We start from the raw sequence: 14,919 nt of genomic DNA, 5'->3' as shown, positions 1-14,919 counted from the left end.
GCTCCCTGCTCCGCGGGAAGCCTGCTTCTCCCTCTCCCACTCCCCCTGCTTGTGTTCCTGCTCTCGCTGTGTCTCTCTGTCAAATAAATAAATAAAATCTTTATTAAAAAAAATGAGAAGACAAAAATTTCCAAAGTCAGTAGTCCGAAAATACATTGTAAGTGTGGAATATATGGTGTCAGCCCAGTTTTCCTGGCTAAGTCATATTTTCCATAGGCACACCAGTGGACAGAGATGTTAGAATTTGAACCACAATTTTCCATGGTTCTGCAGGTCTGCTATACAGAATATGTACTGGGCCATCCCATGTACACCATCAGAAGATAGGAAGGACCCTTCGAAAGCAAATTTAATGAGGTGCATCCCCTAGCTTTGACTGCATAGAAGAGACATTGCAGAGCACACAACATGGCCTGACCATCTGGTTCTTTCTCATGGAGAAAGCATTGACAGCAAGACAGTTCAGCAAAGCAAAAGCTCCCTTCCTATAAGAAGGTCACTGTCAGATCTAGGGACAACTTAACTGGCTTCTGACTTGTAACCAGCAAAAGAGATCTGGGAAGAGTAGCTCAATCCATATTCTGTGATAGAAAGTCACTGGTGTGAGTTGCTGAGATGTTTCTCTGATTCTATCCAGCGCTAAAATTTAACAGCTGTGTTCTTACCTCCTAATGTCAACTCTTCCACGTGGTCAAAATAGAACAGTAGAAGTCTCTTCCAAGAGCATGACTCCTTCGCAGACTGTCACTTCCCCCCAAAATTGCATCAACTGGACGAGGGATAAAGTTTTAGAGAACTTTTGTTGGAGGGTAGCTTGCCAAGGGGTCATCACCTGTCCATTCGTGGTTTCGCAAATCAAACTGTTAACGTTTCTCTCCTTTGTTTCTCCACTTTGGGTCGCTCCAGGATTTTCCGGCTGGGAGTGGATTTGGCATTTTTCTGATGCCACAGTCCTGTCCTGCCTTTCTCTGCTGCTCCCTGCATGTCCCCCACCTGCTGCCGGCTGGTCCGAGCGGTGCTGGCGATACTTAGAAAGGGTTCCTCATAACTGGACGAGGCATTAGCCCCACACTCTTTGCAGATTGTGGGGATACATTCACTCCCTCAGCCTCCCCCCACAAAAGTGGTATTTTCCTGAAATGTTGCTAGTCAGTCGCATTTCGAGGTATGGCACGATTTTCTCAATCGAGGACGAGGATGTGTCGTGCAGCTCAAGCAAAACTGTATCACATATGTTTTACCAAATCAACTATTCCCTTTGGGGAGGCAAGTAGATGAGAAATACTGAGGCTGCACAAACATTCCACCTCTTTGATGTTTCCTAAATATGGTCGATCCTGATTTTTTTTTAGGTTTTTTAACATTTATGTAATGCGATTATAATTTTGAAGGTTACTCAAGACTCTGCGGTTTTCAGTTTACCTTTCTATCGTGAAGTCACTTCACCGTGATCATGCTGAAAATAGGACACTCCCGTCATGTCACACTTAACGATTTCATAGCTGGAGCGTCGGCATCTCTATCCACCCTTAGCCCGAGGCTTTAAAATTTGGTCCTCTTCTGATATGTTGGAAACTCACCGAATATTGTCCTTTTTTGATAGTCCCTGTGGTGTCTCGTGCCGGTTTGTATTCTAAGGGACACCCACGCAAACCAAAACAGTTTTTTGTTGCTAAGATTTCTGATATTTATTACAGTTTGCCTTTCTCGATCTTGACAAAAATGTAAAAGAAAAAGAACCGTGTGCTACCACGTGTAGTCATTTCTCGTAAATGTGGGGGCATGTCGGTAGACTCTATAAATTCAACAACTGTTTATTTAGTGGTTCATTCTTTCAATGAAGGAGTCAAGAATTAGGATGGAGGAGCACCTGGCTGGTTCAGTCAGTAGAGCAGGCGGCTCTTGATCTTGGGGTTGTGAGTTCAAACACCATGTTGGGTGTAGAGATTACTTAAAAAATAAAATCTTTTGGGACGCCTGGGTGGCTCAGTTGGTTAAGCGGCTGCCTTTGGCTCAGGTCATGATCCCAGGGTCCTGGGATCGAGTCCCGCATCGGGCACCCTGCTCTGCGGGGAGCCTGCTTCTCCCTCTGCCTCTGTCTCTCTCTCTGTCTCTCATGAATAAATAAATAAAATCTTTAAAAAAATAAATAAATAAAATAAAATCTTTTAAAAAATAGAATGATGATGGAGATGGATTTATTGCTATTAAAAGAGGTTTGTAGTATAACAAGTAAAATATGATCGGACTGCAAAACAGTATGAGTACTATCATAGTATGTTATGAATAAATTATAGGTATGTATATAATTTTATTTATTTAAGTATTTGTATAATAAACTCTGTGTACCTGACTGTAGGAGAGAGCGTAAAGCCAAATAAGCCAAAATGTCCATAGTGATTATTAGTGGGGCCTGCTGATTTGTTTTCTTTGGGTTTTGTCCTCATGTATATTATCTAATTACTCACAGTAAATGTTCTGCTTTGCTCTCATTCGACTCATCTAATTTTGAGGGTTTGGGCAAAAGAGAAGATATAATACAGGTACTCACATTTTGACAAGTTATGGAATTATAAAAACCTCGCCTGTGTCTTCTGGACGGATGCAGACCTAGAAACGTGTTGTGCCACGGTTTCTTTGCCCGAGTCTCTCCTACAGGCCAGGCACTGCACGGAGAGCATGACACGTGCTAGGAAGTGGGTATTCGTATTCCCATGGGGGAAAGCGTTTTGAGAGTTTATACAACTCGCGTCCCCCAGCTGATGTGCACCTGAGCTGAGATGCAGACTCGGGTCTGACTCTGAAATTAGCTTTTCTGATCTTGCTGGTTCTTACCGTAGACATCTTGCTGCCGTGAGGATGAAAAGGTTAATGTATGTGAGCGGATTCTAAAGTGTTGCTTTAAAAAGGAGGTGCTCAGAGCTTGTACTATCTTTTGCTCCTGCGTTGTGCCCCTGTAAGTGTTTGCAGTGAGGCTCTGAACTTCTCAGGAGGCGGAACCACAGGGTCTGAGCCCGTCCCCTAGCCCGGCCTGACAGTCTAGTAGGCAGGCTGCTCTCTGGGGCTGGGAGGGGGACCTTGCAGATTCTGAGACATGGGGTCTGGGAACTTGCAGCCCGTGGACATCCCGCGGAGGAGGCCGTCCCTGGCTGCCCGAGGGCCACAGCACTCTCTTCCTCGTAGGGCAAGCAGGGGAAAAACAAGCAGTGGTCTTCTTAGAGCCCGCAGACTTCATCCCGAATGCTCTGGGATCGTGCGCGATTTGCCAGTCTCGGGAGCTGCACCGGCTCCGCCTCACATCCCCTTCTAAACCTGCAAAGGCGTCTTTAAAACAGTCTCTGGAAATTTTTAAAAACTTGGATCTTGAGCTGAGTTCCTTATGTGATGTAGATTACACAATCTGTTGCTGTCACCCCCTTATCTCTCTTTGTCTTTCAGGCTTCCGCTCCCAACATTCACATCAGCTCGGTTCTTTCCCACACTTGATCCCAAACACCGTGGCTTCCTTACGGGATTACTCAGTCGGTGCCTCTCTGCCAAGTCCACATCCCCCCCCCCCCCCCGCGAGCCCATTACAGATCCCTGTGGGGTCACAGGCTTCAGCGGGGGGGGCGTGGGGCTGTGTGTGCACCATTTTGGGGTGGGGAAGGTGTGCAGGGCAAGGGCCCAGGGCCGTCACAGCGTATGCTGGTTACTTAAGACATCCTCAGTTAGCCCCACAGTGGGGCTGCAGACATAGATGAAAAGATCCATCTGATAAATGATTTCCCAGGCACTACCCTAGGCCCTCCTTTGTCACGAGGTTCTCATTTTGTGATGAAGGAATCATGCACAGGATTACTTTCTACATATTAAATGTTCAAAGCTCTGTTTTCAAAATTCATGTAGTCGGCCAAGCAATACATATCTCCACCATCCATCAGGCATCGACTGTGCACCTATTAAGTGTCAAAGCGCCGGGATCTCATGTTGTTTATTTAAAATCTCTTTCTCTTCCAGTTTTCCAAAGAAATTAGTCCTTTTTCTGGGTGAAACGAAACCAGTCTGCTGTTTTCATAGGGTGAGTGATCCTTTGACCCTTTTATATATTTTATATATCACTTTATCTTTTTATATATATTTTATTTTATAGAAAATATATTTTATATTTTTTCACATCAAAATTTTATCCAGTTCTCATGATGCTCCAAGAAAAGTGCTTGATAGCGTGCGTTCTCTAGAAGCTTTCTCCTGCTTGGCACCAAAGTGTTCTTTCTACTCATCACATCTCTTCCCTTCAGAAGGGAAGGTTTCACTCTTGTATTTTTCTGCCGTTTCTTTTTGCTGTACACATGTTTTGCCCCTTATGAATTATTACCATTGTTGCTTTTACCTTGTCCAGCTTGCAGAGGGGAAGAGGGAGGACGTTTCTCTTTTTCTCAGTGACTGATGCACAGAAATACGGCCGTGGGCAAGGAGAAACCATCCGTTTTGTTCATATGACACACTGTCTCGTGAATATCATGACAGAGAGTAATAGGATGTGAACACAAGGTGGGACTTTAGAGCCCATCTGGCAAAGCCCTCTGCACAGGCCCCAGAGGGCCTCCCGTCCCCCATCTAGGGGCTTCTCAGATAGCAGCAGAGTGGGGCTGTTGAGAGGCACTTTGACTTCCAGACGTGTGGTGGTCTCTCCTGCTTCCCCCCACCCCGACCCACCCTGCACAGAGCTGTCTTTCGAGTCCCTTTTCTTCTTCTTCTTTTTTTTTTTTTTAAAGGGTCAGATGGTAAAGTCTGTGCTTTGGATTGGATCTGAGCCCACTTTCTTTCTTTCTTTTTTTTTAATGTTTCATTTATTTATTCATGAGAGTCAGAGAGAGAGAGAGAGAGAGAGAGAAGCAGACCCCCCGCCGAGCAGGAAGCCCGATGCGGGACTCGATCCCAGGACCCCGGGATCATGACCCGAGCCGAAGGCAGACGCTTAACCATCTGAGCCACCCAGGCGCCCGAGTCCCTTTTCTTTCTGAGGATGCAGAGCTGTAGGAGGTTGGACCTGATAACATCCCTCCAAGGCATGCATCAGGAGGGATGCTGTTTAACTAGTTAACTTTCCAGTAATCGTACTTGGCTACTGCCAAGACGGGTGGGTGCAGTGGACGGACCCAGAACACTTCTGCTACAGACCTCACCTGAGAGGGCGTATTTTCCTTGGTGCCTCCCAAAGCGCTGCATTTGCAAAGTGCCATGTCACGTGCCCGGACGGGGCTGGTGCATCTGTTTTGCAGCTAGGAAGTGCGGCGCACCTGCAGGATCTGACCAGCTGCAGACCCGCACGCCCCCACTCTGGACCGCGTGCACCTGCAGAATAGCGCCTACCGGCTTCCGTATCGGGCAGGGCAGATTTGACTCGCGGTCACAGAGGCTCACGGAGAAGCATTTCTTGATTAAAAAAAAAAAAAGAAGAAGTACTGTTTTTTACATGAGAGTGCAGTTGTGGAGTAAGACGGCGGGAGATGTGAGACGCTGATCGTCCCCTGGAGTCCTAGAAGGCCAGCTGATCTGCGGCTTTTCCAAGGATGGCTATGCAAGAGCAGGCTCTGGATCGCGATCATTTCGTTTGGTGAGCTAGGTGCACTCATGTCCAAAACACTTCATCTCACCCGGGGACGGTTAAGTATAGTCTTCAGAGCCTGTGTCTACTATTTTATCCCACTTGTCAACTTAATCACTGCAACTTAATGAACGGGGTCTTCTTTTCTGCCCTAACTGGAATCATTGTTAAGGAGCCTGATGGCTTCTGATCGGGGGACAGAGGTAGTCTGCTTTCCACCGGTGTCCGGAACGGGATTTGGAACATGGATTGCTAATTCACTGGCGATCGACTGCTTCCTACTCTAATACTGATGCTCCTGTCCCCAAATGCGTGATGTGTGTGAAGGTGCATTCATTAGAGGTCCAACTTCAGGGTTTCCGTTTTACCATCTTACCCAAGAAAAACCCAGCAGGTTTATCCCCAGAGCACACCACACAGTATGAAGTGGGACATGAGATCTCCTGCTCTCTGGGAACCTCAAGGTCTCCGTGGACTCAAGAGCTGGATTAAGTCTAAAATAAAGGACAATTTAGGGCCTCTGCGAAGTTGGGGGAGGGCCAGATCCCATGCCTGCTTTGTACTATTCACTTAGTAAAGAAGAAACTGCGGGAGAGGACTGAAGCGAGAGAGGTAAAGCCGGGGCCACCTGAATGCATTCCCACCACTTGGGGGCCACTTTGGTTCCTGCTGGGGTGATGAGTAGTTTGAAGTTGACAGGAGGCACCAAATAATTACCCCAAAATATCCCAGGCCGTTCGCTTTTACCAGGGAAACGAAACGCAAAGGGAAGCCACATTTTTCTTACTTAAAAAGCCGCTCGGAGGCTGGTCCCCACGCTCTGGGTTCATACCACGGAGGCCCACGTGCCCCACATGCCCCACATAGGTACGCCTTGTGGAAAATGAGTGGCTGGGCTCCATTTCATGGTCTGCGGGGGGCTGGACCCTGGAACAATCCCGCTGTTGTTTCTGAGCTGGAGCTGCGCTCCCGCTCGACGGTATCCCTTTAAGGGAAATCTAGGGAAACGCTCCTGCCAGTGATGTGATTTTCTTTGCTAGAGGCCAAGTCGCCATGGCATGTATTGGTTCCATAGCAACATGTCTGTGCGGCCAGAAAAAATATAATGACTGCGGCAGCCGGTATATCCCTGGCAGGAGGAGCCCAGTCCACATGCCCCTTTGCATTTCCCCCTTGACCCTGGCCGGCCTTAGCCCTCCTTCAGAGAGAGAGAGAGGACGTCGTGAACGCTTGCCCCCTGCCCCCCCCATCCAGCTCGGGACTTGACCGGGGAGAAGACAATGTGTGTAGTAGAATTCTGCAGGCCCCATCATGCCACCAGAGCTTCGTCAAGCAAAGTCGGTAGTCTGTGCCTCTCGTCAGCCCCGTGGCAAAGCAGCACCGTGGGTGGAGCGTGTCCTGTGCTTTGCAGTTGCCGACAGCTTCTGGCTGGAAAGTGGGCAGCCACACGGAGCCGTGGGAGGTCTTGGCAAACAGGGTACCCATTCCGTGTGCTACTCGGATTTAGGAGACACTTCCTGGGGTGGAACGCGATGCCCGGATGCCAGGTACAGTAGGACTGCACAAAGACATGCAGTACGCAGGGCTTGTTTTCTAGAAGCTTCTACCAGAGGTGCAGGCTCTGATTCCAGTTTCTCCAGCGTGTGTAGGTGGGGTTGTAACGTGTCCCTGATGTTGTCCTATCTCTACGCTCCTCCATGAAACCGTTGTAATCACTCTTGATTTCAACAGATGCTCCTCTCCCCCTTGAACTCTGGGAGCATTTTTAAAAGTCTCTACCATCTATCTGACATGCATCTGGTGTTTCCTCTTTTGCTACATAAGGCTTTGGGGGGTCTGAGCAGTCTTTCTAGATAGAAGGTAAGGCATTCAAGGTCAGGGACCATTGATCTTATTCTTGGTCTTTTTTTAAATTTTCCTGATGCTCAGAACTGAGCCCTGTAGATAGTAACCAGTACCCAAATACCTATATTTCTCCCCAGTAACGTTAGAGTCCCATCCTGTCTCATAAGGAAATTGTGAAGCAAATGTGTTTATGTATTGAGAATGCTTTTAAATTCTTCAAAGATAAATTCAAGCAATTCTTTTCCTAGCATGGTTAAAAAAAAAACAAACCTGTAGATATGAAATCAAAAGCTAAGAATGTCTGAAGACTTCACATTTCTTCATCTTTGTTCCTACCGACAGTGACCTGTGGACTCTAGGGTTTGACGCTGGTGCAGAAATCATCCCATTCCTTGTCCCATCCCCCGATATTTGTTGCTTCTGTTGAATTTGCCTTATTATACCATTCGGGCCAGACTTCTCAGGTACCCCCCTAGCAATGTCTTTGGAGCTCTTAAGTAAAAGATTTGAAAGATTTTTTTCATTAAGGCAACAGACTTGATAGATTAGGATAGTGGTTCCTAATTTAGTTTTGAGGTCTGTTGAGGGAGGGAAAGTTTTTATCGTATAAAAGCTTCTATCTTAATAATAAGAGTTCTCTTCCCTTCCCAAGTTCTGAGACAGCTGAGAACTAAGACAAGCGTAATAAGGCAGATGGAAGCCAAAATGCATGTATGTGACTGCTAACAGTGAGCTGAGTTAGAAGGTGTATCTTAGGTTGAGAGCCCAAAATGGGCGTCTCACTCCCTCGTCTCCAGTCTGGGTCTGGAACAGTCCACCTGTAGGGACATTTGGAGTCTGTGGGCCACTGTCTATGTGAAAAAGGAAGGAAAACACACTCAAAATTCTAAGTCTACTCAGTGGGAGGAGGTTCAGGGAAAGTCCTCAGCATGGAAAACAGAGGTGGGGGGGATGGTGTTCCCTCTGGCTCTGCTCACACCTCTCCTCGCTCGACTCGGTACTCGGGCAAACGATCCCCATATATTTGTTTATTGGGTCTATTGTTCGTCTCTTCTATTAGAATGTTAGCTCAGTGAAAGCAAAAACCTCATCAGTATCGTTGACTGTTGTATCCCAGCACTTAACGCTGTGCCCGGTACATAGGAAGCATTTGATACATATTTGTTAACTGATGTACGTGTTTTATGCCCCTTCTCACACGCCTTAAGTGCCTGGACGTCCTCGTGCCCTCTCTTGCCTGGCAAATACCTACTCGTAACATAAGACTTGACTGAGCTATCGTGCTCCCTGCAGAGCCTTTCCTGGCTTCCCTTCTTCCGAGGGGAAGGAGCACCTTCTTGTTTGTAACTCACCAGTTGTGAGTAGTTGCACACACACGTGTGTGTGAGCGTGTGTCCGTGTGTCTGTGTATGTCTGCATCTGCTGTGTATGTGCATTTGTGTGTTCTTTCTCTCTCTCTGTCTGGCTCGGGCACACTTCAGTTCACTTACTTGCTTGTATATTCATCCCCCTTACTACGTTGTAAACTCCCGGGGACCTGGACAACCTCTTATTCTTATTCATTCTTGTTTCTCTGATCTCTGCCACGTAGTAGGTGCTCAGTAAATGATAATATTAGCATTCAGAATATGGACAGCATGCCAGGAACTGCTGTATCTTAGTACTTAAAACCACTTTCTGAGTACTTTACATATATTCATTTATCTGATTCTCACAATCACTTCACAAGATACATTTTTTTTTAAGATTTTATTTATTTATTTGACAGAGAGAGACACAGCGAGAGAGGGAACACAAGCAGGGGGAGTGGGAGAGGGAGAAGCAGGCTTCCCGCGGAGCAGGGAGCCCGATGCAGGGCTTGGTCCCAGGACCCTGGGATCATGACCTGAGCCGAAGGCAGACGCCCAACGACTGAGCCACCCAGGTGCCCTTACAAGATACATTTTTAACTCCTGCTTTACAGGGAAGCAAACCAAGGGCATAAAGAGATGCTCTCACAGCTGGTCTGATTCCATAGGTGTTATTCTCGACTTACTCTCAGAGAATGATTGTATCAGTGGACGAATGAATGACTGAGAATCCCAGAAGCCCAGGCCTATCTCATTATTAATAGGGCCACAGACACTGGGATCAACAAAATAAGTAAGAAATGATCAGCAAGCAACCTGGTGGTGGGCCATGGTTGACCTAGAATATTGAGGCCATGGCTCAAGTAAATCCACACGTGAATCCCTAAAGTCTTACTGTAGCTATTGAGTTTAATTCCTAATTACCCATGCCAGCATAGTGCTATTGGTTAATGAAAATCAACAATTATCATTATATTTGGGGGATTATTTCCTAATATGAGGGAGAATATGAAGTCATCAGTTATGAGTTAAGCCATTGCTGTGTGTAATGCTCATAACTACATTTGGGGGGAAATGGTGGAAGGGGAGGATGTGAGTTGGAGGGTGAAGAGGAGATCCCCAAAAGTATAAACCAAGGTCACTGTATATGAAAGACTCCAGCCTAGTTGCGAGGACAAGGCATGATTACAAGCCAAGTTAAGGAAATGTAAAGAAATAAAGGGCAGTAAGTGGAACTATCACAAAGCATTAGTACATGTGATTATTTGCCAAATGGTTAACATTAGAGAAAATGAAAGCTGTTGTATCAGTCAGGGTAGGATGGGGCTCTACCGCGTGAAGAGTCAGCCCGCCACTCTCGCGAGTGACTGAACAAAATGAAAGTTTAGTTCTCACTCATACAGTGTCCGCTGCGGATTTGGTGGGTCTCCAGGACAGCTGTCCCCCATGCACAGCTCTGTGATGCAGGCTGCTGTGATCTTTGTATCCTCTCGTCTGGAGGTCTCCTTCATGATCACAGGGCAAGAGGGAAAAACTGAAGAACTGCACCAGCAATGAAATGCTTCAAAGCTTCGCCCTGGAAGGGACACATGCCACCTACTGTGTCCTAGACATGGCATCCAGCCTTTTTACAGCTTGTATCATTCTAGCCCTCTATTCATTTTTGTTTTTTTCTCCCTCCCAGCACACAGTAGGTGTTCAGTGAATATTGGTAAGGTGAAAGAATGAGTGAGCCACCATACTGTCTGATGGTATTTACAGCAGTAATGCACACGGCAGCCCCATAAGCCCAGACTTGGTCAAAGATATTTACTAAAATTAAAAGCATGAATAAAAGTAACCACGTAGCTAGCATTAATTAGGCATGGTGAATGGAACATCATAAAGACATGGGCAGGCGACATCCAAATCCATTGGTGGTGGAACTCACACTTCAGCCCTGTCTCTTGGCCACATCACTGTCTAATGGTCCACGGCATGATTTCACAGTCCACGTTGTTGTCTAGTGTCAGCCTGCCTTTCCTAGCCTTCTTCTTCTTGAATGAGATGGAGATCACTGTCCTTATTTAAAAATTAAGAAACTTAATTAAGGAGAGGTTAATCAGTCCAGAATGCTTCCATGATTCCCACCCAAGTGTCTTTGACCGCACCGCACCATCTCTCTCCTGGTTTAGGCACACTCCTTCACCTGCTGCCTCACATCCTGGCGTCCTGGAGGATGGGCAGCATTTACCTTCAGATCAATGGGGGGTGCGGGGGGAGTGATTCAGACAGGAGCAAAATGTGCTTAGCAAAGCATAGCTGCTGAATGTGAAAAATAAATTGGAAACTGTATGTGTGATTCAATACAGAGTGGAGAGTTTACAGAAAGGAAATGGAAAATTGCATTGGAAAGGTAAGTTGGGGTCATAACACGTGTCAGACCAAAGAATGGGTCTTTCAACCATATCTTGCTACATAATCGTTGGTCAAGAGAAACCAGAGTACAAGGAGGGATCCATGATCACGGCCACTAAAAATTTTTAGAAAATGGTGCTTCTTTGTGTCTGGTTTGGGGTGGGGGTGGTGTAGAGGGAGGGGGCTGAGCCCTCTGCCTGTTACTGTTTAAACATGAACAGGGCAGTGCTGTGGAGAGGGTCCTGAACCAGGGGTTGGTGGTCACTGGAGATGTTTTAGCAAGCTGGTGATGTGACCAACCATGTTTTGGTGAGGTTAGCTTTACTGCTGTGTTCATGGCCCATGAGAGGGTGGGGAGAAAACCAGACACCGGGGGTATTACAGGCATAAGGAAATGAGATTTTTAAAAACTCATGCAGGAGCATTATGAAGGGGCAGATGTGGGATTCCTTACAAAGAAAAGCTGACCAACACAGTGAAATCTTTGGACATGAGAAACAAAAGAAGGGAAGGAGTTGGTAGTAACTGGATTTTTTAGTCTGACTGGTTGTGGAAGGTGCCCTCTCTTCTTTAGTTTTTGGGCTTATTTAAGTAACCGTGTCATTCTGTGAGTTGGGACTTCCCGGGTGGACCCGGGCATAGCCTTGGACCAACACAAGCCCCTTTGTGTAATCAGGTATGGTCTTAACCCCCGCCCTTCCACGATCTCTTCCTTCCCCTGCCCCTCCCTCCCCAAGGTTTAGGATTGTCTTCAATCAGCAGCAAAAACCAATTGTCAGGCTGAAATTTCATCTCCACTCGAGCCCTCTAGTGGAGATAAAATGGTTTAAATGTGGGCCAGAAAGGTAAAATTAAATGTGTGATTCTGCCTCCCGCCCCTGATAAGAGAGGGCTCCCCGCCCACCCCGTGAGACCTGTCCCTGTCCTGCTGGCTTGCCTTGCTTTCAGACACAACCTCCCCACGGCTCTGGGAAAAGAGTGGTAGTGTTCTGCTGGTTAGTCAAATTTTTGCAAGCTGACAGTTCTTCTGAGCCTCGCAAGGCCGCTGTGCACCGCTTTCTCAGTCCTTCCGGTCTGATGAGAGAGAGCCAGTTTTGATTTGCGAGAAAGGAGAAAGAATGCTGTCTGACGGCAGAGAGCAGGAAGGAGCTGCACCCCATTTTCCTGCCGAGGGTAGTCTGCATCACCTTGCTTAGGTGCAGGTCCCTCGTGGTAGAGGATAGTCCAGTGCGACAGGCTGAGGCTGTGTGCAGCCTACGTGCAGCACCCGTTACCCCCAAGGAGCCAGAGAGAGTACCTGGGCTCCCAGGGCTCCGGGACTCCATCAGCCCCACACCTCTTTCCCCTGAAAGTTGACTGGAACTGGACAGATGCTATCAGGGCAGAACAGAACTCCTAACGCCGTGCCTTCTCCCCTGCTCTCCACGTGGCTCTGTGGGAGTAGGCATCTGTGGCCAGAGATGCAGAACGTGTACTAGAGTAGGAGGGCCTCTCCCAAGATGCTAACGCTGCCCTTGTTGGTCAGACCCTCCTGTTTACCCTGCTGCTGCCCTCTACAAAGGCTCTCCCCCTTCCTGCGGCCGGGCGCGGAGGACGCGTGGCCTTGGCGATCCTTTCAGCGCCTCGTGTATACCCATCAATTCGCCACGATTCGTTAGTTTGATTCGTAAGTCAGGTCACTTTGGAGTAGCAAGATGATCGGGAGCCTCTGTCATCTCGGGGAGAGGTATGTATTTAGACAGAAAGGCTCCCCTATTAATAGACCATTCTGTGTTGTGTTGCAGGAGAAGGGAGAAGCCGGCTTTAAGTTTTGTTCCGCATCTCCTGTAGTTTCAAGGGTACTTACTTTCTCACTAGTACTAGAGACTTTAAACATTTCCAGTCTCCAGTGATATCTATATTCTTTTGATGTACCCTACATAGAAACTGGAGCAGGAACAGGCTTCAGAGTAAGCTAACCAAAGCATCTTGGGGCTTTTGATCACTTTCCATTAGCACGAACAGTAATCTATGTCCTGTCAGATTTTGTTTGAAAGGCCGTTCATTGTTTAATGAAGATAAACATGTTGCTGGGTATTTAATATGTCTCCTCAAGTCAGGAACTGAAAAATCCATACACGTTGGCACAGAGGGGATTCTGAATGCCCCAAACGTTTCCCTGGCCATTGGCTGAACTTTTGAAGTGTGCTTGCACTAAAAGAACAGATATGGAAAAGATGATTCACTTGAGTCCAGTGGGCCCCGCAGCCACATCTTTGCTACATAAATTTGGTCAAAAGAAACCTGAGTGCAAGGACGCCTGGGCAGCTCAGTCGGTTAAGCATCTGCCTTCGGCTCAGGTCACGATCTTGGGGTCCTGGGAGTCTGCTTCTCCCTCTCCCTCTGCCCCTCCCCCGCCTCATGCTCTCTCTCTCTCTCTCTCTCTCTCTCTCAAATAAATAAAATCTTAAAAAAAAAAAGAAGCCAGAGTGAGAGAAGAACACGTGATCCTAGCCACTAACAAATTCCTAGAAAGTGATGTGCGTTGTTTGTTTCTAGTGTGATGCTGTCGGTGGTGGGCAGAGGGTCCAAGCCACTCTCCCTGTCCCTGCTGTACGTTTCGTGGATGCTTCTGGCTCTGGCACCCCTTCTCCCTCTGACTTGCAGGAGGGAGGACATGGCTGTGGCTAGCGGTGTCTGAAAACCCGTGGACAGAACTCTGAGAAAGCAGATCTCAGGGCCAGCTGCATGCGTTCCTCAAGCCCACTTGGCTTTTTGACATATTGGGAGGAAAAAAAAAAAGGCTTGCATTCTAAACTTGTTTCTATCTTAAAAGGGAGTGCCTTTCCAATGCTTACAACTTGGAAGTGCTGTTTTTTTTTTGTTTTTTTTTTTATAGTATGTGACAAATGGGGCTGCTGACGTCATCCTTGGAGTATGGAGTACAGCTTCCTCACTGAGAGAGAACAGTAAACAAAGCGCTTACTTTGTTTTTCCTCTAAAATGTGCTACTTTCCGTAGAGTTGAGAGGTGACTCGAGATGTTCCTGTTTTCACATTCAGCTATTTCCTGGTTCTGTGAGCATACTACATTCCGTAGCTCCCAAACATTTGAGCCAATTGTGTATTCTGCAGGAGCTATTTATGGATTCGCAAACAAATGGTGCTTTCTGAGGAAGGAGAAGCGTGTATGAAAACTCTGTGACAAAGCCTTTTGTGTGAGGCGTGGCGGCAGAACTTCTGAGAAGCTGGCTTTGGGGAGAATGGCATCCCCGCCGCAGCCGTGAGGCCGAGGGGAGGGCGGCCCTCCTCATGTGTTCTGCTGTGAGCTAACACCTGGCTGCCTCAGGGCGCCTGGCCCAGTGACCAGACCTGAGAGTCTGTGCCGAGACCAGACTGGGGAAGAGAAGGATGGGGTGCGAGCTCAGAGCCTCGTCCCTACCAGCGAGGTGCAGGAGGAAGCCGGGCTACCTGGGAGGCGCCTCAGACAGACATTCTCACTTCCCCCTCAAAGTGAACTCGGTTGCCTCCAGGCCTCCTGCCCTCGTGGTTCTGTCTCCTGCACCCTGGAAAACATGTTTCCAGTAGACATAAGCTCAGTCTGAACTTCTGAGGACATTAGTAAACAGTCTGGGGAACAAGGTGGACGGTGCAGGCTTTTTCGCTGTTGCTACTGAGGTGCTTGCTTCTGAGGGAGACAGGAGTAGTAGAAGGTTGGAGACCAATGCCGAGGTGTTTCTGAGGGAGAGAGGAGGAGTAG

The 14,919-nt window shown here is 47.5% G+C and overlaps 1 protein-coding gene across 1 annotated transcript in view; it reads left to right on the top strand.

Moving 5' to 3' along the window:
* Nucleotides 1–14,919, top strand: part of ATXN1 (ataxin 1) — a 244,085-nt gene that overhangs the window by 48,965 nt on the left and 180,201 nt on the right. Inside the window, exon 2 of the mRNA XM_021697084.2 lies at nucleotides 4,000–4,060. The gene's annotated coding sequence lies outside the window, so the exon portion shown is untranslated. The remainder of the gene's footprint in view (nucleotides 1–3,999; nucleotides 4,061–14,919) is intronic.

This window comes from Neomonachus schauinslandi, chromosome 8 (assembly GCF_002201575.2).
Source record: "Neomonachus schauinslandi chromosome 8, ASM220157v2, whole genome shotgun sequence".
Classification (NCBI taxonomy): domain Eukaryota; kingdom Metazoa; phylum Chordata; class Mammalia; order Carnivora; family Phocidae; genus Neomonachus; species Neomonachus schauinslandi.
The sequence above is the reverse complement of the archived record's forward strand: the minus strand, read 5'-3'. Positions and strand labels throughout refer to the sequence as shown.